This window comes from Phyllobates terribilis, unplaced genomic scaffold (genome assembly GCF_046119375.1).
Source record: "Phyllobates terribilis strain yellow unplaced genomic scaffold, ASM4611937v1 Scaffold_11__3_contigs__length_659146591, whole genome shotgun sequence".
In the NCBI taxonomy this organism is placed as follows: Eukaryota; Metazoa; Chordata; class Amphibia; order Anura; family Dendrobatidae; genus Phyllobates; species Phyllobates terribilis.
The window spans coordinates 294354786-294377703 of NW_027362771.1; the positions used below are offsets into that span (position 1 = coordinate 294354786).

Here is a 22918-nt window from a genome sequence, read left to right on the forward strand (position 1 = left end):
CCCATTTATAAGGCAAGAAATCCCAGTTATTAAACCTGACAGGGCACACCTGCGAAATGAAAACCATTTCCGTTGACTACCTCTTGAAGCTCATCAAGAGAATGCCAAGAGTGTGCAAAGCAGTCATCAAAGCAAAAGGTGGCTACTTTGAAGAACCTAGAATATGACATATTTTCAGTTGTTTCACACTTTTTTGTTAAGTATATAATTCCACATGTGTTAATTCATAGTTTTGATGCCTTCAGTGTGAATGTACAATTTTCAAAGTCATGAAAATACAGAAAAATCTTTAAATGAGAAGGTGTGTACTGTATATATATACACACATACACATATACACACATACATACAGGTGCATCTCACTAAATTAGAAAATCATAAAAAAAAGTTAATTTATTTCATTTCTTCAATACAAGAAGTGAAACTCATATATTATATAGAGTCATTACAGAGTGATCTATTTCAAGTGTTTATTTCTGTTAATGTTGATGATTATGTCTTACAGCCAATAAAAACACAAAAGTCATTATCTCAATATATTTGAATAATTAGCAAAAAAAAAAAATACAAAGGCTCCCTAAGCATTTAAAAAGGTCCCTTAGTCTGTTTCAGTAGGCTCCACGATCACGGGGAAGACTGCTGACTTGACAAATGTCCAGAAGGCAGTCACTGACACACTGCACAAGGTTCCAGAGTTCCAATTTTCATTTGGAAATCAAGGTCCCAGAGTCTGGAGGAAGAGTGGAGAGGCCACAATCCAAGCTGCTTGAGGTCTAGTGTGAAGTTTCCACAATCAGTGATGGTTTAGGGAGCCATGTCATCTGCTGGTGTAGGTCCACTGTGTTTTATCAAGATCAAAGTCAGCGCAGCCGTCTACCAGGAGATTTTAGAGCACTTCATGCTTCCCTCTGCCGACAAGCTTTTTGGAGATGGAAATTTCATTCTCCAGCAGGACTTGGCGCCTGTCAACACTGCCAAAAGTACCAATACCTGGTTTACAAACAACAGTATCACTGTGCTTGATTGGCCAGCAAACTCACCTGACCTTAACCCCATAGAGAATCTATGGGGTATTGTCAAGAGGAAGATGAGAGACACCAGACCCAACAATGCAGACGAGCTGAAGGCTGCTATCAAAACAACCTGGGCTTCCATAACACCTCAGCAGTGCCACAGGCTGATCGCCTCCATGCCATGTCACATTGATGCAGAAATTGATGCAAAAGGAGCCCCGACCAAGTATTGAGTGCATTTACTGAATATACATTTCAGATTTTAAAATCATTTTTCAAGCTGTTGTCAAGTATTCTAATTTACTGAGATAATGACTTCTGTGTTTTCATTGGCTGTAATCCATAATCATCAACATTAACAGAAATAAACACTTGAAATAGATCAGTCTGTAATGACTCTATATAATATGATTTTCACTTTTTGTATTGAAGACCTGAAATAAATTAACTTTTTGATGATATTCTAATTTAGTGAGATGCACCTGTATATACAAACACATATATATATATATACACACACATACATATATATACACACATACATATACACACATACATATATTCATATACATACACACACACTGACACATCGCTGTGTACATTATGCGGTAGTACATAGTGATTGGCTTGCATATAGTCTATAGCACAGGGCACTGCCAGGCTGCCACCCCTCGCCAGTCACACGTGCAGTGTGGGGTGAGCAGTCATGGGTGGAGTGCAGGCGGCTCATAAACTATTTTTAATTGGTTAGTAAGAAATTTTGCAACTGCTGCAAAGGTCAATGAAGGAGCTGTGTGCACATTGTGCGGCGGGTGCCATGTTGGAATGAGCCGCCGTCACTGCTGTGCTGGGGATGCCGGGCTGCAGAGGGTAAGACAGCGCCCGGGGCTCGGTGCCTGAGCCTGTGCCCACAGGACGGGGGCTCACACAGGCCATGTGGGGCCGGGGCTGGTACACGTCGTCTACCCTCAGTGCCAGGCATGTGACTGAGCTGGGAAGATAAGTGCAGTGCAGCGGGGCAGCGGTAGCCAGCAGTGCCCGCACTCTGCCCCTGGCACAGTGCTGGGAAACCTCCTCCGGGGAGGTCGGTGCCCGCTTTCACTTTCAGTTGTTGCTCACTGAGGTCTGTAGTGAATGAAGCAGAGCTGAGGAGCCTGCACAGCGGGAGACCAACCACCGGCACCGCACACCGGACTGGCACTGCCAACCAGGGCGGCACTGGCCACTTTACTACTGTCATATACTACGCAAACACTGCCACGTGACCCAGCTGTGCTCGTGTAGCAGAGCCGGACCTGTCATTCCCTGTGTTCTGGGAGCCTCCAGGTTTCCACGCAGTCCCGTGTTAGCTCCACAGGAACACATAACAAACCACGATGACTGTACCAAATGACAACCTCAGCTCTGCTACCTGTGACATGTGACAATCTCAGCCCTGCTACATGTGACATGTGACAACCTCAGCTCTGCTACATGTGACAACCTCAGCTCTGCTACCTGTGACATGTGACAACCTCAGCTCTGCTACATGTGACATGTGACAACCTCAGCTCTGCTACCTGTGACATGTGACAACCTCAGCTCTGCTTCCTGTAACATGTGACAATCTCAGCTCTGCTACATGTGACAACCTCAGCTCTGCTACCTGTGACAACCTCAGGTCTGCTACTTGTGACATGTGACAACCTCAGCTCTGCTACCTGTGACATGTGACAACCTCAGCTTTGCTACTTGTGACATGTGACAACCTCAGCTCTGTGACATGTGACAACCTCAGCTCTGCTACATGTGACAACCTCAGATCTGCTACCTGTGACATGTGACCACCTCAGCTCTGCTACTTGTGACATGTGACAACCTCAGCTCTGCTACCTGTGACATGTAACAACCTCAGCTCTGCTACTTGTGACATGTGACAACCTCAGCTTTGCTACATGTGACAACCTCAGCTCTGCTACCTGTGACATGTGACAACCTCAGCTCTGTGACATGTGACCACCTCAGCTCTGCTACTTGTGACATGTGACAACCTCAGCTCTGCTACCTGTGACATGTAGCAACCTCAGCTCTGCTACTTGTGACATGTGACAACCTCAGCTCTGTGACATGTGACAACCTCAGCTCTGCTACCTGTGACATGTGACAACCTCAGCTCTGCTACCTGTGACATGTAACAACCTCAGCTCTGCTACTTGTGACATGTGACAACCTCAGCTCTGTGACATGTGACAACCTCAGCTCTGCTACTTGTGACATGTGACAACCTCAGCTCTGCTACCTGTGACATGTAACAACCTCAGCTCTGCTACTTGTGACATGTGACAACCTCAGCTCTGTGACATGTGACCTCAGCTCTGCTACATGTGACATGAGACAACCTCAGCTCTGTGACATGTGACAACCTCAGCTTTGCTACATGTGACAACCTCAGCTCTGCTACCTGTGACATGTAGCAACCTCAGCTCTGCTACTTGTGACATGTGACAACCTCAGCTCTGTGACATGTGACAACCTCAGCTCTGCTACCTGTGACATGTGACAACCTCAGCTCTGCTACATGTGACATGTGACAACCTCAGCTCTGCTACCTGTGACATGTAACAACCTCAGCTCTGTTACTTGTGACATGTGACAACCTCAGCTCTGTGACATGTGACAACCTCAGCTCTGCTACTTGTGACATGTGACAACCTCAGCTCTGCTACCTGTGACATGTAACAACCTCAGCTCTGCTACTTGTGACATGTGACAACCTCAGCTCTGTGACATGTGACAACCTCAGCTCTGCTACATGTGACATGAGACAACCTCAGCTCTGTGACATGTGACAACCTCAGCTCTGCTACATGTGACATGTGACAATCTCAGCTCTGCTACATGTGACAACCTCAGCTCTGTGACATGTGACAATCTCAGCTCTGCTACATGTGACAACCTCAGCTCTGCTACATGTGACATGCGACAACCTCAGCTCTGCTACATGTGACAATCTCAGCTCTGCTACATGTGACATGTGACAATTTCAGCTCTGCTACATGTGACAACCTCAGCTCTGCTACCTGTGACATGTAACAACCTCAGCTCTGCTACATGTGACAATCTCAGCTCTGCTACATGTGACATGTGACAATTTCAGCTCTGCTACATGTGACAACCTCAGCTCTGCTACATGTGACATGTGACAACCTCAGCTCTGCTACATGTGACATGTGACAACCTCAGTCATGCTACATGTGACATGTGACAACCTCAGCTCTGCTACATGTGACAACCTCAGCCCTGCTACATGTGACATGTGACAACCTCAGCTCTGCTACATGTGACAACCTCAGCCCTGCTACATGTGACATGTGACAACCTCAGCTCTGCTACATGTGACAACCTCAGCTCTGCTACATGTGACATGTGACAACCTTAGCTCTGCTACATGTGACAACCTCAGCCCTGCTACATGTGACAACCTCCTCCGTTCTTTTCCTGTACATCTCCGATGTGATGTAGTTGCTGGGTTATATATATATATACACCCACATGTTATTCCTAATATTTCTGCCCACCCCACAGTGTGCGGGGTTTGTAGGTCACACTCCGGGCATGGAGGGGTTACAGAGTAATCGTGTAATCCCCGGATTGTCACTGCTGCCTTCGGCGATGCTGATGTAGGCAAAGTATAAAGGTTTAACTATTCACCCTCCGATGTAGAACATCCACTGATCAACACGTTCCAGCAGACCGGCCCAGAGCCATGCTGCTGCTACTTGCTGCTACTTGTAGTTCTACAGTGGAGGAGAGGGTCAAACAGATCTAAAGAGTAACCTGATTGTATCCATTGAGCGGATGGTGTGTTGCGTTGAACATGGCAGCACATGGCTGTGGATGGCAGGGAGCGGTGTGCCAGAGCTTCAGTGCCTACGGGGAGCCGGGTGAGGAGTCCCCGGGTGAGGGGTTCCCGGGTGAGGAGTCCCCGGCAGCCCCGGTGCTGTGTGCGGTGCTGGCTGGCGCTGGCAGCACATAATGCCTGTTCTCATTAACCCTCTAATGCCGGGCGCTCGCAGAATCCTGACACAGACTAGTACGCATGTGCAGAGCTTCTGACACAGCACATGACAGCCTCAGTTTGTGTAGTTAATGGTTGTACAATGTAACACAAGCAGCCTGAGCAATAATTAGACTTTACCACCCATCTGACATCGTGGTGTGTGCCCATCAGAGCCCCTGTGCCCGCTGGATGTGGGTACACTGTCTGATGGTGATATGGTAGTGGCACTCTGATGGTGTTTGTGTGCTGCCTGGAATGTTTGCCAGTGTTTGCCCTTTGTGTTTATCTTACACTGTGGCCTTGGAGTGTGCTGCTTTATATGCTGCTAACCTTGTGCTTCCCAAACTGAGCATGGGCTGAGATTAGGAGCAGTCCATGATGGCCCAGGAATAGTGTTCACCAGCAACATGGACAGATAGAGCTGCAGTTCTATATATATATGTGGGCATAAATATTAGGTATATATGTGTGTGTGTATATATATATATATATATATATGCACATATAGTGCATCCACGATCTAGATGCACACACACACATTATACATATATATATATACACACACAAATTATATATATATACACACATATATGTACACACACACTATATATATATGTATATACACACACACACTATATAGATATATATGTATACACACACACACTATATATATATATATATGTATACACACACACACTATATATATATATGTATACACACACACTATATATATATGTACACACACTATATAGATATATATGTATACACACACACACTATATATATACACACATATATGTACACACACTATATAGATATATATGTACACACACACACTATATATATACACACATATATGTACACACACACTATATAGATATATATGTACACACACACTATATAGATATATATGTACACACACACTATATAGATATATATGTATACACACACACACTATATAGATATATATGTATACACACACACACTATATAGATATATATGTACACACACACACTATATAGATATATATGTATACACACACACACTATATAGATATATATGTACACACACACTATATAGATATATATGTACACACACACTATATAGATATATATGTACACACACACTATATAGATATATATGTATACACACACACACACTATATAGATATATATGTATACACACACACACTATATAGATATATATGTACACACACACTATATAGATATATATGTATACACACACACACTATATAGATATATATGTACACACACACTATATAGATATATATGTACACACACACTATATAGATATATATGTATACACACACACACACTATATAGATATATATGTACACACACACTATATAGATATATATGTACACACACACTATATAGATATATATGTACACACACACTATATAGATATATATGTATACACACACACTATATAGATATATATGTATACACACACACACTATATAGATATATATGTACACACACACTATATAGATATATATGTACACACACACTATATAGATATATATGTACACACACACTATATAGATATATATGTATACACACACACACTATATAGATATATATGTACACACACACTATATAGATATATATGTACACACACACTATATAGATATATATGTATACACACACACACACTATATAGATATATATGTACACACACACTATATAGATATATATGTATACACACACACTATATAGATATATATGTATACACACACACTATATAGATATATATGTACACACACACTATATAGATATATATATGTACACACACACTATATAGATATATATGTACACACACACTATATAGATATATATGTACACACACACTATATAGATATATATGTATACACACACACTATATAGATATATATGTATACACACACACACTATATAGATATATATGTATACACACGCTATATAGATATATATGTACACACACACTATATAGATATATATGTACACACACACTATATAGATATATATGTATACACACACACTATATAGATATATATGTATACACACACACACTATATAGATATATATGTATACACACACACACTATATAGATATATATGTATACACACACACACTATATAGATATATATGTATACACACACACACTATATAGATATATATGTATACACACGCTTCCTAATGGCACCTGCCGTTAAATCAGGTAATGGCCGAAGCTGCGGCTGCTCAGTAATGCGCATTGTGTGGACTGTACAGCTAGTACCACTGATAATAGCTGAGTGTATATATACACTGCACAGAGTGGGGGTGTCACCAGCTCACTACGCCCCCCTTACACCAGTATAGCCAGGTACTGGCAGCATTTCTCCGTGGTGGTCTGTCATTCTCTGCTGTGTAGTAGGTGGGACATGTATGATAGTGACAGCTCCTTTGTGTACAATGTTTCCTGGGAGTAAATTATTATTAATTGCTTATTATGTAACTCATTTAGTTACAACCCGATCATTTTGGGTTTAGGGCTTGATTTCTTTCCCATTGTTCTATGGTTGGTACTACAAATCCCAGCGTGTTTACAAGGACATTGATAAGATACTAGTTTTATTAGGTAATAATAATATAATGAATATTTGAATACATAGTTATGGAGAAATGTGACCCTCAGGACATGGACGGTTTGCATGTCTAGTGGCAATAAAGATAAGATAACACTAGTGGAGGTAGTGGTGTGGGAAAGTCACTCCAGCAGGTGTGGGCTCTATCAGCCGGTGATAAGGTGGGAGCTGTTAACCCTGCTGATGCCGGCTGTTGGGGCAGGGGCTGGCATAGCAGAGCTGGACTTTATTAATTGACTCTTAAACCTTGACCAAGTTAGTAATTAATTACAGTTGCGCTCCCACTAGTGATATTTCACTGAAGCTGGTGTGGAGTGTCTGGCATGTGAATAGAGTATGCCACATCCCTTGGCATTCCTCAAGCTTGGTGAAGTAGGTCATTGGTGTGCTGGAGATGTGCTGATGCCCCCCTACTCACGCAGGAGATGAGCCCCCTCCCTTATTGCACAGCACTCCGGGGATCGGTGCAGCCCTGGACGATCGCTGTTAGCAGGGAGTGCGATCTAGAAGAGGAACAGGAGCTGTGACCTCCTCCGCTGACGTGGGCGCTGACGATCACGGAATTAAGTGGAGGGCCCATTGGGGAGAGAGGGAGTGAGGCAGTGAGAGGGAGAGGGGGAGACACAGCCGAGAGCTTGTCAGAGGAAGACCTGCTTCTCTCCCCGCGTGGATTTATCACAGTGGAGCTTTCCTGCCTTGGATTATTGCACTTGTTTTCTTCTGGAGTATTTGGATTACCCAGGGTGATTCCTCCATTCTGATCACTGGTTTGCTCCGTACAGGATGGTGCTCTGATTGACAGCCCACCAGGGACTATCACCGCTGGAGGATAAGTGGAGAGGATTCATAGATTTACTTACTGATCAGAGTGGGCTGTACAGGGCACTTGTGGATCACCAGTGGATGCCAAGAGGAGTTGGAAAGCAATGCATTGGCTTGTCACATGTCAAATGCCAACCACTTCTCTTACCCCAGGTACAATCATCTATATACCTCCTAGATTGTGAGCTCATATGCCAAGAGCTATCAGGTCTGCTGCAAAGATGTTTCTAATTAGAGTTTTGCTGATTATATATTGATGTCTAGAATAATTGCTGGGATATTACTTGATGCAGAACCATTGAAATATGCCTTCTGGGTCACTTTTTATTGTGCCTTGATATAAATTCATAATCAATTTTCATTTTATACTGAAAAATACTGTATAAATATAGTAATCAATTGGTTATATTCCTGGTTTACTGCATATGAATTGTGTAATGGTTGTGTAACTAGCTATAGTCCATCCCATCCTATTAAATATTACACCATGCTTCACGATAAATTGGCCACATGGTGGCGCTGTCTTAGTTCTGTAAAGTTAGTTCTGTAAATTATAAATTCAGTTCTATTTTTCAGTAAGGCTACTTTCCCACCATGAGCTTTTGATGTTGCAGATTTTCTGCACCCATTAAGTAAAATAGGTTACTTGCATTTTTGCGAGAAAAAAAGCGTAAAAAACTCACCAAAAACTCATCGTGGGAACATAGCCTAATACAAATGAGAATCAGTTTTGTGCTGATACCTGAATAGTAATATCTATTGTTATCAATGGTTGCAGGATTATCTTGTCTTTTAGACTTTTAATAATTTTTAAAACATGTCATTTGATTTATTGCTTATGTGTGGTGACATATTCTGTTCTTCAGTGCTAGAACATAAATGAAGACATATTACACCTTTATCATACTATATCGATAATGTATGGCAAATTGCTTACAGGTCTACTGTCTATCACTCTGCAGAAAACATAGGGGGCAGTATACCAAGTACTTTGGCTTTATGTGTATGTGACAGTCCAAGCTTTAATCCTACTGCCAACTTCTTGTCTTGTGTGTCTGGCAAAACTCATGGTGATTCTTAGGCCATCTGATCCGATATTTGCTGTTGGCTTGGATTGGTTGAGGAATGTAGTAGCTTGATTGTCTATTGTTGCATGTATGAAACATGGTTCTTTATAGGGACTGTGTGCATATACTTTCATTGTTTTTCATTTTGCAGTGTATTTTTGTATGGCTGCTACTGGGATTCTAACTCCTGCCTGATAAATAAACATAAGGTATTATGCAATCCATTGACCATGAGAGGTTCCATCATGCGCTCCTGTCCTTGTATACTAAGTAAGCAATCCTTCCTGCTTATGCCATGTTGACTTTAAAGCTTATTTCTTAAACTATATACTCATAAACAGCCTTTCTTAAGAGATCACAAGGCTGAAAATGGGATCATACCATCCACTACCCTTCCTTTTCTGCTTATTATTGTCTCGAATGTAATTAGTATTACCATTGTTTCACAGAAATCTCTCTCTAGAGACTAGATTGGTCTTCCATTTGTTTAGAGAGTACTGATTTTGGATGTTCATAACCACCTGTTCTTTTAGTGAAACATGGACCCCTATTCGTCATTTGAACCTTTATTTAAGTCACTTTGTTTTTTTTTTTTATCTTGTGATGTTCGCTGACTTCTTTTGAGTCAAATTCCTGAATTTTGGCTAAAGTTAAAAAATGGCTTTTTTTTCACCTCTGTCTTTAACCATTTTGCAACTTTCTACTGCAAAAATGTTGCACATTTCCCAAAATGTCTGGCAGACATAAAATGACTCCATGGACGATGGTGCGGACTGGAGAACATTTGTGACAATTTTTGCGACTTCTTGAAAAGCCGAACCATTTGGAAACCCTAAACCACGTCCGCATTGGTGAACTAAAAGCAAAACAAAAAAAACACAAAACAGGCAACCACATATAAAATAGACTTAAAAAAAGTCACAAATGGAAAGATGGATTTGGAGCAAATAAAAATTAGGTGCAAAACACCAAAAACTGAACAAAAACACAGGTGCAAATGAAATAATGAATCAGGCCCATAGTTTTATTGGGGTTTCTGAAACTACTTACATATGCATATTAGCAAATATTTTTCAGAAGATGTAAAATATTTACATTCTCTATATACATTTCCAGTATATATATATATATATATATATATATATATATATATATATGGCAGGGTGTTACTGTAGTTAGGAGTACCTCCATTGCTTCTGCTTTGAATGAATAGGGATAGTCAATGTCTCCAAATGGCACACAGGAAGCATGCCAAACACCAATGAGTCTATCAATGAGTTACAAAGAGAGGTATTATGTTCACATTGGCATATTAAGCATATCCTTAAGTATAATGTCACCAGGAAGAATTAATTTGTAAGCTGCCAATACTGTTTATGCATTCTTTGTATAACTGTGACAAATATGTGTACTTACAGGGAACCATGGTCATTTACTTGAGGCAGAAGTACAATACACACACTTAGGTGATGGATATGCATAGTTTGTCATTTCCATGGTCCATTACAAGCAATATTGTCATTCATTGTTACAAGGTATACATTTTTGGCACTTAGCTTTAAAAACTATAGCATAAAAAAATCCACCTTTAGGCGTCATTCACACATGGTATTTTTGTACCTTGTAAAAGAACAGCCTAAATATGACATGTTTATTACAAGCATTTACTGTGACAGTTCTTTTACTCATACATTTTAGCATGTGTTTTTCTTCAGTTTGACATTTCCATAGAAAGCTTATAGAAAAATGATTGAAAACAACAGCCACAGAGTAAGCCGTGCAAGAACGGATGCAGGGTTTATTTTTTAGAAAAATGGTGTGTGAAGCCTATACTTTTTGGGAAAGAAGCAAATACCTCTCTCCATGTAGAAGGCTGGATTCCCTCATTGTAAAGGCTTCCATTGGGTACATGTGTAATGTCATCTTTGGTGAACAGATTCTCTAGTTGATGATATGAGCTTTCAGCAGAGTTGCCTCAATTGACAGCTATCTGCAAATACAACGTACAACTGAGTATGATGGATTTAGACATTGATGCAATAAAAGTATCAATTGTGAATTTGTACTATCCTTTCGATGTAGGATCGGCTTGTCTTTGGGTGCATATTGCTGAAGGCTGATTTATAGAAAACAAAAATCAGATAGATTGGGTTTCAACATGTTCTATAATATCCGTTTCCCTGAACCCCCCTCTCCCCAACGAAATAGGTGGCAGTGTGAGGAAGAGATAGTTGTCTTATGTGTATGGCTAGCTTTAGACTGAGCCCGCATTATTGCTTTCTTTGGCACTCAGACTCATGTGTTCTAGTTTGCATTTCAATAGTCCGGCCATTATGAGTGTTCCTTTTTTGTAGCATGAATCATTTTCTGTTTTTCTGGTGACAAAGTGGAAAAACTAATTGAAACCAATGCCAATTTGTCATCAACGTTTAAAATCTATTTAGATTAGTTGTAGTGCATAAAACTAGTAAAGTGGAAGTAATTAATAATTCAGTGTGGTTAGCAGCAACCAGATACATAGAGAAGGGACCCTAATGCAATACAAATTCATAAATGATTTAATCAGGATCTGTATTTTTTCTTTAAATTAATGAAACCTTTAAAAACCCTCAATTTATTATTGTAAACAGGGTCCAAATGACTGATGCAAACTAGTATCATGTTACCTGAATATTGTCCAATATAGAAAATGTGACCATTTTAGAGGAATTAAAGAGAACCTCCAGGTCTGATAAAACAAATAATCTGCAGATATAGGGTTAATCTGCAGGTTAATAACATTATGAAGGTGCCTGGCCGCAGTACTGAAAGTGCGGCACCCGGGAGAAAATGAACTTTATTCCTCTAGGGAGCCGCCGGCTTTCAGTCATGCATGAATCCCTTACAGTCACTGCTCACAGCATTGAGATCAGCGACTGTAAGCACGCCCTGGCACTTTGATTGATGGCTTGCTCTGCACTGATGTACCGCAGCGCCGGCTGTCAGTCAGTGCCGAGGCGTCCTTACAGTCGCCGCTGTCAATGCCGTGAGCAGTGACTATAATTGCTCCAGGCCTGACTGAAAGCTGGCAGCTCCCGGGAGGAATAAAGTTCATTTTCTCTAAGTATTGCAGCCGGGCACCTTCATAATGCTACAATTGGCATTTTAACCCCATATCTGCAGGTAAATACCGTTATGGGACATGAAAGGTTCCGTTTGAGCATTACATGGTGGTCACTCAAATGACTTCCCTTCTATGTAATACATGATCTGGTGATAAGCGCCAGAGCTGGTCTCCTTGCTGCTATAGGTAAAGTTGCTGTGTAGTACCACCCACTCATTTACATGCTTTTTAAAATCATTATAATATTAAACAAGTTAACACTATTTAGTTACATGTGGAATGGGTGGATGGTAATTTAGAGAAAATTCTAGAGTACTTTTATACACAGCAATATTTTTGCTGCAGTTTTTGAAGAAGTTTTTAGAGTCAAAGCCACAACTGGATCCATCAGAAAGGAAAGGTATAAATCCTTCATTTAAAAAGGTCCCATTCCTTTTAAACCCATCCTCGGCTTTGTCTCAAAAAGCTGCATAAAAAAATACTAAGGGGAATTTGTTATATGTTTTGGACTAGACTTTGAAGCATTTTATGTCAATTTTAGTTTACATTTCACAAAAGTTGTGCGCTATTTTGAAAGCATTTTGTGCCAAGTCCATCTTTTTTCTTAATGTATCAAAAGAGGCGGGTGCAGCATTTTCATAGTTTTAGCCTTATTCACCACATGTGACTTTTTTAAAAAAATGTTGCTCAAAACGTAGCAAAATGACTCTAGCAGGAGGGTGGCATGGGGAATCAGTCCTAGTCAGAAGTCTTACATCTAAGGACATGCTAAATGTTATCAAATTTATCAAACATTGTGTGACACTTTCACAAATTCGGCGCAAATAATTATAATGCAGGGTGAAGCAAAACTGACTTAAAAAATTCCTCTCTTGATAAATTCTTCCTTATTTTTTTTCTGCTCAGATGAACATCCTGTCTATGTTTGATTTCAGTGAGCGTGCCTTAAAAGAAAGTAATGCAAAGTGTTTCCTTTAATTCTAAAAAACAACCCGTGACACTACGGACACATTCAAATCTACCACATACTATATTCAAATAGAGGAAATGCAAACACAACAAGTAAAGTTTGGGCAATTTCTGCGATAAAGGCAAGAACCAGGACCTAATAGAATATCAAGAAGTGGGTTTTGGGTTGGAACGCCCATTAAAATGATATTAAAGGTTTATATAGAAGATGCACTATGTGGAGAAAAGTATAAGGACACCCACTCCTTACACAGACAGGAGCTTTTATCACATCCCATTCTATATCCATAGGCGTTAATATGGAGTTGGTCCTAGAAACTTCCATTCTTCTTGGAAGACTTTCTACAAGATTTCAACATTTTGGGGTGTGTCTGTGGGAATTTTTGTCCATTCACAAAGAAGAGCATTTGTGAGGTCAGACACTGGCTTGCAATCATAGTTCTAGTTATTCTCAAAGGTTGGGTTTACGATGGTCAGAGATTTGTGTGGTCAGTCAAATTCTTCCACACCAATCTCATTCAACCATGTCTTTATGGACCTTGCTTTTTGCGCTGGGGCACAGCCATTCTGGAGCAGAAACTATTCCTGCAAAGTTGGAAGCGAAAAATTGTCAAAAATGTCTTGGCATGCTCTGTAACTTCTCATGGTTGTCACTTTGTGGCTAAGTTGCTGTGGTTCCTAAACCCTTCAACTCTTCGATAACACCTCACAGGTGACCATGGAATATTTTTACAAGCTGACTTGTTACACCGGTGACTCCAATTACAGTACCATTGTCATATTCAGGGAGCTACTTAGAACAACCTATTATTTCACAGATTTATATACTTGTATCAATGGGGCTGAATGAAAAAGCTGAATTCAGTGTTTAAGAGGAGTGTCCCAATACTCTTCTCCCAGTGTAATTCAGAGTCCCCAAAAATATAAAAGATATTTAATAGTCCTACAAAAATGGTTATATAGCTGTCATACATTGCTGTGTGATGATATAGTACAAATAAAAGAACATTTCGTATATTGATGGTTATTGATCATGATGTATTTGTATGACACGTATGATTTTATTGCGTCTGCCTCCTTGCTGTCTCAGCATGTAGGAGTTTCTCCAATGGATCTACAGCAATGTCTGTTTACTTTTTTGTATATATCCTTGTTAGACTGTATTTTTTGCACTTTATTGGATAAAAATATTTCTACTTGAACACATTTGTCGGGTGTTTTATTTTATGTGACATTTGATTTTACTCCCATGCTGGTAGAGATGTATTTAAGGAAGTGTTAAGGCTACTTTTCTCACCGATTGAATCTGAAGACATTTTTGGACAGGTTTACATTGATACCCTATTGTGAGCCATGTGCCACACCTCGTACAGAGCTTGTAAACTAATTGGAGCTCTGTTTGATTACCCATATCCTGATATGATCAGACATGTAATGTTTGTACACCATTGTATTCCACATTAATATATTTCCCAGACAATATGTTTTTGTCCTGGTCAGTCATACATAACATATGCAGTAACACTTTGTATTGCAGCATTGGTTACCTATAAATAAGATACATCACACAGAATATGCAAACACAAATATTAGATACTTTTATAGGATACAGAATATTAAAACTTCAAAGGAAAGACTATTGCACAAATATATGTTAAAAACAGATACACTTGATGAGAAGATTGTAATTGGTTAAAAAAATGTATAGATATACTATGCATATACAAAAATTGCTAGTGCGTGCAGAATCGTAGGATTAAAAAACTTTGCAGACATAATAGCCAATGTGGCAAAGTACTGCATAAATAGCAATAAATATTGTGCAAGTTATTTATTGTTATAATTATTATTATTATTGCAGCATCGTTTTATATTTAATGCAAGGCTTCTTTGTGCTCTTCAAATAGAATATACATGTCATCATAAGGGACATAAAAATACAACAAATTAAGATGGGTTTGTACTGTCACAGGTGGATACTGATACCTGATACTGTATAATTAGGTTACCCCCAAGGACAGAATATCCCAGTATACCTAAGTGTAGGATAACACTACAATTATATGTTATCTTTTCAGAATTCAGTGTAATTGGTAAAGTCTATGAAACCTGGAATAAGATATACTAATAATATTGTGTAGCACCATGTTATTTTATGTGATAGAATAACCCGAGCACACGGGTCTGACATTGAAGACATCACTGCCGTGTGTGCTATTCTAGTGTTCTGGATAGCAGGTGGCTATGTGGTTTGATTAGTCATTTAGGTGTAGGTTTTAAGAACTTTATGCTTTAAGAACCTTTCCTTCTAAAATAAAAAAGAAACATACAATCATTAGATGCTTCAGAATTGTCCTGTGGTGTGAAGTCTGTTCATCTTCTGTTCAGTTTGTTTCGGACTTATCTTTTTCTCACAGAAGCCATATTTGCAAATGTGACAATCATTATGAGTCAGTATTACAGTGGCCATACAATCCATAGCCCATGCACAGGTATATAGTTACATACTGCAGTTAGTATGGCTGACAAAGACATATGTATATTAGGTCATATATATTTCATTATCCATCACCCCTGTGTCAGACTTCACAGTAATTCTGTAAGTTATATCGTTCAGCTTTGTATCTGTGACCCGGTAGTCTTTGCTTTCTGTCAGTTAGTCAAAGATAATAAAAATCTGTCATGTGACACTCTTGTGAATGGCAGATTAGAAGGCACAGCTGGAGTAACCATGGAGTAACAGTAAGGCTATGTGCCCATGATGCAGAAATGCTCCGGATTTTTTCCTGAGCGGTTCTGCATCTCCCTGGCAGAAAAAAACGCATGCGGATTGTACATGCGGATTGTACATGCGGATTGTACATGCGGATTGTACATGCGGATTGTACATGCGGATTGCACATGCGTTTTCCTGCCAGGGACAAGCGGAAGTGAAGCGTTCTTCACTTGCATTTCCGCATGCGGGTTGTCAAGCGCTTTCCAAGAGATTTTAGCATCACTTAGAAAGTGCTTGACAACTTGGTCACACTATATAAATCCATGCAACCGGCATATATAGTGTGACCGAAAGAATGTTAAAAAATAAAAAATAAATATATACTTACCTTCTGATGGCCCCCGGTGTCCTTGTCTTGGCTTGCCGGCAGCTCACGGTACACTAAAGGATCTGCCGACGTCAGTGGTCGCGTGACCCGTCACATGACTAAATGATGTCATGGCAGGTCCTTTTCAGACCATCGCTAGCTGCCGGCATTCCAAGACGCATCGCCAAGGACACCGGGGGCCATCAGAAGTTAAGTATAATGTATATATATATATATTTTTTTTACAGGTTCTATGGTACTCGGGTCCGGAGGAGAGTCTCCTCTTCTCCACACCCGGGTACCATCCGCACATTGAAACGCTTGGAATCCGCATCTGCAGATCCAGTGATGCGGATTCCATGCGTTCCAACACAAGTCAATGGCGGTGAAAACGCTGCGTTTACACAAAATAATTGGTAGTGCTGCGGATTTTTCCGCAATAATAATCCACAGCGGAAATTTCCGCAGCATGTGCACAGCACATGCGGATTATCATTGGGGCACATGGCTGACCTTCCACCAAGCGTTTTTTAAGCATTTCTGCAGCGGAATTGCCGCTGCGGAAATGCTTAAAAACGCATAGTGGGCACACAGCCTGAGGCTATGTTCACATGTAGCGTATTTTTTGCAAAAATTTTTTTCTGTAGAAAAGAATCTGCGTTTTAAAGTACCAGCAAAAGTTATGAGATTTCAGAAATCTCATGCACACGCTGCTTTTTTTTTTCCTGAGTGAATTTAAAGGGAACCTGTCACCAGAAAAAATGCTATTGACCTCCAGATAAATTAACCTGCCGGGCGAATGCACTTAACCGAAGACTGCAGGGAGAAAATTAACTTTATTCTCCGCGCCCCCCGCACTGACTGACAGCCTTCTCCAGTGCAGAACCAGTGTTAGTCAGGGCAGTGGGCGCGGTTATAGTTCTCTATATTCAGACCGGTGACTGAACCCACGCCTGCACTGCCCCCACGACTGAAACCAAAACACTGCCGGGGAGAATAAATTTAATTTTCTTCCTGCAGTGTTCAGCTAAGTGCAAGCGCCGTGCAGGTTAATAACGCTATTAACCTGCAGATTAACCCCATAGCTGCAGGTTAATAGCGTTTTTTAATGATTGTTAACCTGTTAAATGCCGCTGTCAATCTCTGACAGCAGCATTTAACACGCGCTGTCATGCGTGTGCGTCAATCTCTCTGCCCATAGGCGCGTCTGTATATATACAGTTATATGAAAAAGTTTGGGCACCCCTATTAATCTTAAGCTTAATGTTTTATAAAAATTGATGTTTTTGCAACAGCTATTTCAGTTTGATATATGTAATAACTGTTGGACACAGTAATGTTTCTGCCTTGAAATGAGGTTTATTGTACTACCAGAAAATGTGCAATCTGCATTCAAACAAAATTTGACAGGTGCATAAGTATGGGCACCTCACCAGAAAAGTGACATTAATATTTAGTAGATCCTCCTTTTGCAAAAATAACAGCCTCTAGTCGCTTCCTGTAGCTTTTAATGAGTTCCTGGATCCTGGATGAAGGTATTTTTGACCATTCCTCTTTACAAAACAATTCCAGTTCAGTTAAGTTTGATGGTCGCCGAGCATGGACTGCCCTCTTCAAATGATCCCACAGATGTTCAATGATATTCAGGTCTGGGGACTGGGATGGCCATTCCAGAACATTGTAATTGTTCCTCTGCATGAATGCCTGAGTAGATTTGGAGCGGTGTTTTGGATCATTGTCTTGCTGAAAGATCCATCCCCTGCGTAACTTCAACTTTATCACTGATTCTTGAACATTATTGTCAAGAATCTGCTGATACTGAGTGGAATCCATGCGTCCCTCAACTTTAACAAGATTCCCGGTGCCGGCATTGACCACACAGCCCCAAAGCATGATGGAACCTCCACCAAATTTTACTGTGGGTAGCAAGTGTTTTTCTTGGAATGCTGTGTTTTTTTGCCGCCATGCATAACGCCTTTTTGTATGACCAAACAACTCAATCTTGGTTTCATCAGTCCACAGGACCTTCTTTGATAAAGAAATTGACTTCTCCAAATGTGCTTTTGCATACCTCAGCCGACTCTGTTTGTGGCGTGCTTGCAGAAACGGCTTCTTTCGCATCACTCTCCCATACAGCTTCTCCTTGTGCAAAGTGCGTTGTATAGTTGACCGATGCACAGTGACACCATCTGCAGCAAGTTGATGCTGCAGCTCTCTGGAGGTGGTCTGAGGATTGTCATTGACTGATCTCACCATTCTTCTTCTCTGCCTTTCTGATGTTTCTCTTGGCCTGCCACTTCTGGCCTTAACAAGAACTGTCCCTGTGTTCTTCCATTTCCTTACTATGTTCCTCACAGTGGAAACTGACAGGTTAAATCTCTGAGACAGCTTTTTGTATCCTTCCCCTGAACAACTATGTTGAATAATCTTTGTTTTCAGATCATTTGACAGTTGTTTTGAGGAGCCCATGATGCCACTCTTCAGAGGAGATTCAAACAGGAGAACAACTTGCAAGTGGCCACTTTAAGTAGCTTTTCTCATGATTGCATACACCTGGCTATGAAGTTCAAAGCTCAATGAGGTTACAAAACCAAAAAAAGTGCTTCAGTAAGTCAGTAAGAAGTAGGTAGGAGTATTTAAAACAAGAAAATGATAAGGGTGCCCATACTTATGCACCTGTCAAATTTTGTTTGAATGCAGATTGCACATTTTCTGTTAGTACAATAAACCTCATTTCAAGGCAGAAACATTACTGTGTCCAACAGTTATTACATATATCAAACTGAAATAGCTGTTGCAAAAACACCAATTTTAAGAAAACATAAGGCTTAAGATTAATAGGGATGCCCAAACTTTTTCATATAACTGTATATATATATATATATATATATTATATATTCCATAGTTAATATTTACTGAATAAACTGCCTTAACTAGTGAGCTCTAGCTGTTCTGGTGTAATCACCCAGTTTGGAGCACAGGGAGCCCTCTTCGGAAGATCTACAGGGATGCGGAGCGCAGCGCAGTGACAGTGATCGCTGTTGTATTGAAGTAAGATCATTGTTGGAAACATCAGCTTCATTGCCTTTCACTAAACATTCCCTCTCTGCCCTAAGCAGCGATATCTCCCGATAACGTGCGACTTCATGCTGTTTAGGAGAGAGAGTTCTGTGCTGGGGACTAGCGTAGTGCCCCTATGCATGTCACAGCGTCAGGTTCAGCTGCCTCCGTGGCGCCTTCCTAAGGAAGTTGTCAATTTGGATACGTGCGCACGGACATCGCATTGTGTGCAAAGAACTTTATATATACTTTTTTATTATATTTAGGAATTGTAGTTATTTTTGTTTCTGAATAAATAGAAATATATAGGCTGATGAGGAGTAGTCTGGAAAGCTGCTATTTGTTACCATCTTTTCAGTTAGCCATTAAAAGGTATCAAATACCGAGGACTCTCAGTCTTTAATATTTTTCCATCTGCTGGCTAACATGGTACAAAGAAGAATTTGGGGATTTGTACTCTTTGATAGCACAGACTATTAACCAACACTACTGAATTAGGTTCACCTTGGTGTAATTGAGTGTAGCTTACGCCTGGCTACCGAGCATGTTTGACTAGTCCTGGGGTTCTTCGCTAGTAGCTTTCTATAGTGCTGTGTTGGAAACGTACGGCTAATGTACTTGCCCTTGTTTATAGATGTGTGTTTTATCGGATGGGACATCTCTGTGAGACTGGTCACTGCTGTGTGTACTGCTACGTAACTGATTGATCAAAGATTGTCATTTATTCCTACGGCGGTGGCTTAAACCACGTACACGCAGCAGTTGACTCATCTGACAATACTTATTTTTTTAACAAGTCTCATTAATTTAACTTACAATGACAAGTGCAATCAGCAAATGAAAACAGTCACTACAGGGTTTTTTATACATTGAAACTATTGGAAAATGTACATGAAACAGATTTTTTTAAAGGAAGGTCTGCATTGGTTTCATCAGACTTCCTATATACAAAGTAATCTCTCCTGGAAAACATTTCTGGCTCTTTCCATTAAATAAAAAATAAAGGATTTTCTTTTTTTCTTTATTTTGTACAACGATACAAAATGCATCAGTCATCCATTTATTCACATACATAAAACGTACAGGGTCACTATATTATAAGGGCTTGTTCACGTGTTGTGTCTTTGACTTTTCCTGCTCGTTTTGCCAGGAAAACATGCAGCGTTTTACAATACCAGGAAAGTGAATGAGATTCTGAAATCTCAAACACATCCTACTTATTTTTTCCTTGCGGATTTAAACCATCAAAGCTTTTTTTTAAAAAATCGTCAGCATGTTTCTTTGTGTTTTGCAGCATTTTTCACCTGATGAAATGAATGGGAAAAAAGTAAAAATGCATGCAACAATGTGCATATTTTATGCAGCGTTTTTCCTGCCAACACTGATTTTTACTGTAGAAATATCTGCTGCAAATACTCAATGAGTGCACATACCCCAAGATGCACTGCAATGTTAAAGAGGTTGTCCACCACTTTAGCATTGATGACCTATCCTTAGGATAGATCATCAATGTCTGATCGGTCGGGGTCCGACACCTGGCACCCCCGCCAATTAGCTGTTATCAGTGGCCGCTGCCGGCTGGTGATACTTACTTGTGGAGCTGCTCTTTCTTCTGATAGTGGCCAAGGCTTGGTACTGCACATCCGCCTCCTATTCAATAGGAGGCAGATATGTAGTACCTTACAGCAGCCACTATCAGAAGACAGAGCAGCTCCGCAAGTGAGTATCACCAGCCGGCAGCGGCCACTGATAACAGCTAATTGGCGGGGGTGCCAGGTGTCGGACCCCGACCGATCAAACATTGATGATCTATCTATGACGCGAGTCACTACAGAAATAACAGTCTCAGAAAAGGAGAGAAAAGACTAATATTACTGAAAGAAATATAATATTAGAGCTACTTACTAGATAAAAATAGGGAGGTCAAACAATCCAAAGTCAAGTCCAGGAAGATGGCGCAGTACAAAGGGAGCAGACAAAAGAGTAGTCAGATAACAAGCAAATGGTCAAAATCCAGGTAAGGGAAAATAGTCAGGCTGGGTCAGGCACAGAGCACAGAGAGATCAGTCCTACACAGGTAATACCAAGTGTACAATTGACACTGGGTAAAGGAGCTAGCATGCTTAAGTAGAAGACTAATCAAGGGAAGTGAACAAAGATGATTGCAGAAACAACCCAGCAAACCCAAAACAGACTGACAGCCTCCACACAATAGTAACCTAGCAGACAAGGAAAGTGTGGAGACTATGACAGTACCCCCTCTTCAAGGGGGGGCCACCGGACCCCCAGGTCTCCCAGGAAACCGCCGATGAAAGGCCCGGACCAACCGATCAGCCCTCGCAGAATGAGCCGGAACCCAGGACCGTTCCTCAGGTCCATACCCCTTCCAATGTACAAGATATTGAAGGGAATTACAGACCATACGGGAATCAATGATCTTTTGTACCTCATATTCTAAGCTTCCCTCAATAGACACCGGAGGAGGCGGGGGCGAGGGAGACAGAACAGGGGGAATAAATTCCTTCAACAAAGACTTGTGGAACACATTAGGAATACGGAAAGACTGAGGGAGTCGTAATCGGAAGGAAACCGGATTGACCACCTCCAGAATCTCATATGGACCAATGAATCTAGCACCCAACTTCAGCGAGGGTATCTTCAATCTAATATTCTTAGAGGATAGCCATACCTTATCCCCCACCTTGAAGGCGGCACCTGACGAGCGTTTCCTATCGGCCTTTTGTTTCTGCCGATGCTGAGCCACCCCAATATTCTTTTTAACCTCCCTCCAGACATCCCCCAACTCTTGAATGGTTACATCTACCCCAGGACACCCAGAACTTATCCTGGAGAACTCACCAAAATGAGGATGAAACCCATAATTACAGAAAAACGGAGAGGTTCCTGTGGACTGATTAACCCGACTGTTAAAGGCAAACTCAGCCAGAGGAAGAAAGGATGACCAATTCTCCTGCTGATCAGCGACAAAACATCTTAAAATTTGTTCCAAAGACTGATTTGTCCTTTCGGTCTGACCGTTAGTTCCAGGATGATAAGCAGAAGAAAAGGACAAATCAATCCCCAACCTTCTGCAGAAAGCCCTCCAAAATCTAGAGACGAATTGTACTCCCCTA

At 40.6% G+C, this 22918-nt stretch overlaps 1 protein-coding gene across 5 annotated transcripts in view; it reads left to right on the forward strand.

Moving 5' to 3' along the window:
- Positions 1 to 1762: 1762 nt before the first annotated feature.
- SFMBT2 (Scm like with four mbt domains 2) overlaps positions 1763 to 22918 on the forward strand; it is a 281711-nt gene continuing 260555 nt past the window's right edge. The window contains exons 1-2 of one of the 5 annotated variants that reach the window (XM_073652449.1): positions 1773 to 1883; positions 8463 to 8655. The gene's annotated coding sequence lies outside the window, so the exon portion shown is untranslated. Of the gene's footprint in view, positions 1884 to 8142; positions 8656 to 9817; positions 9840 to 22918 lie in introns of those variants that run through there. The other 4 variants (XM_073652450.1, XM_073652448.1, XM_073652452.1 and 1 more) reach the window with 4 other exon arrangements.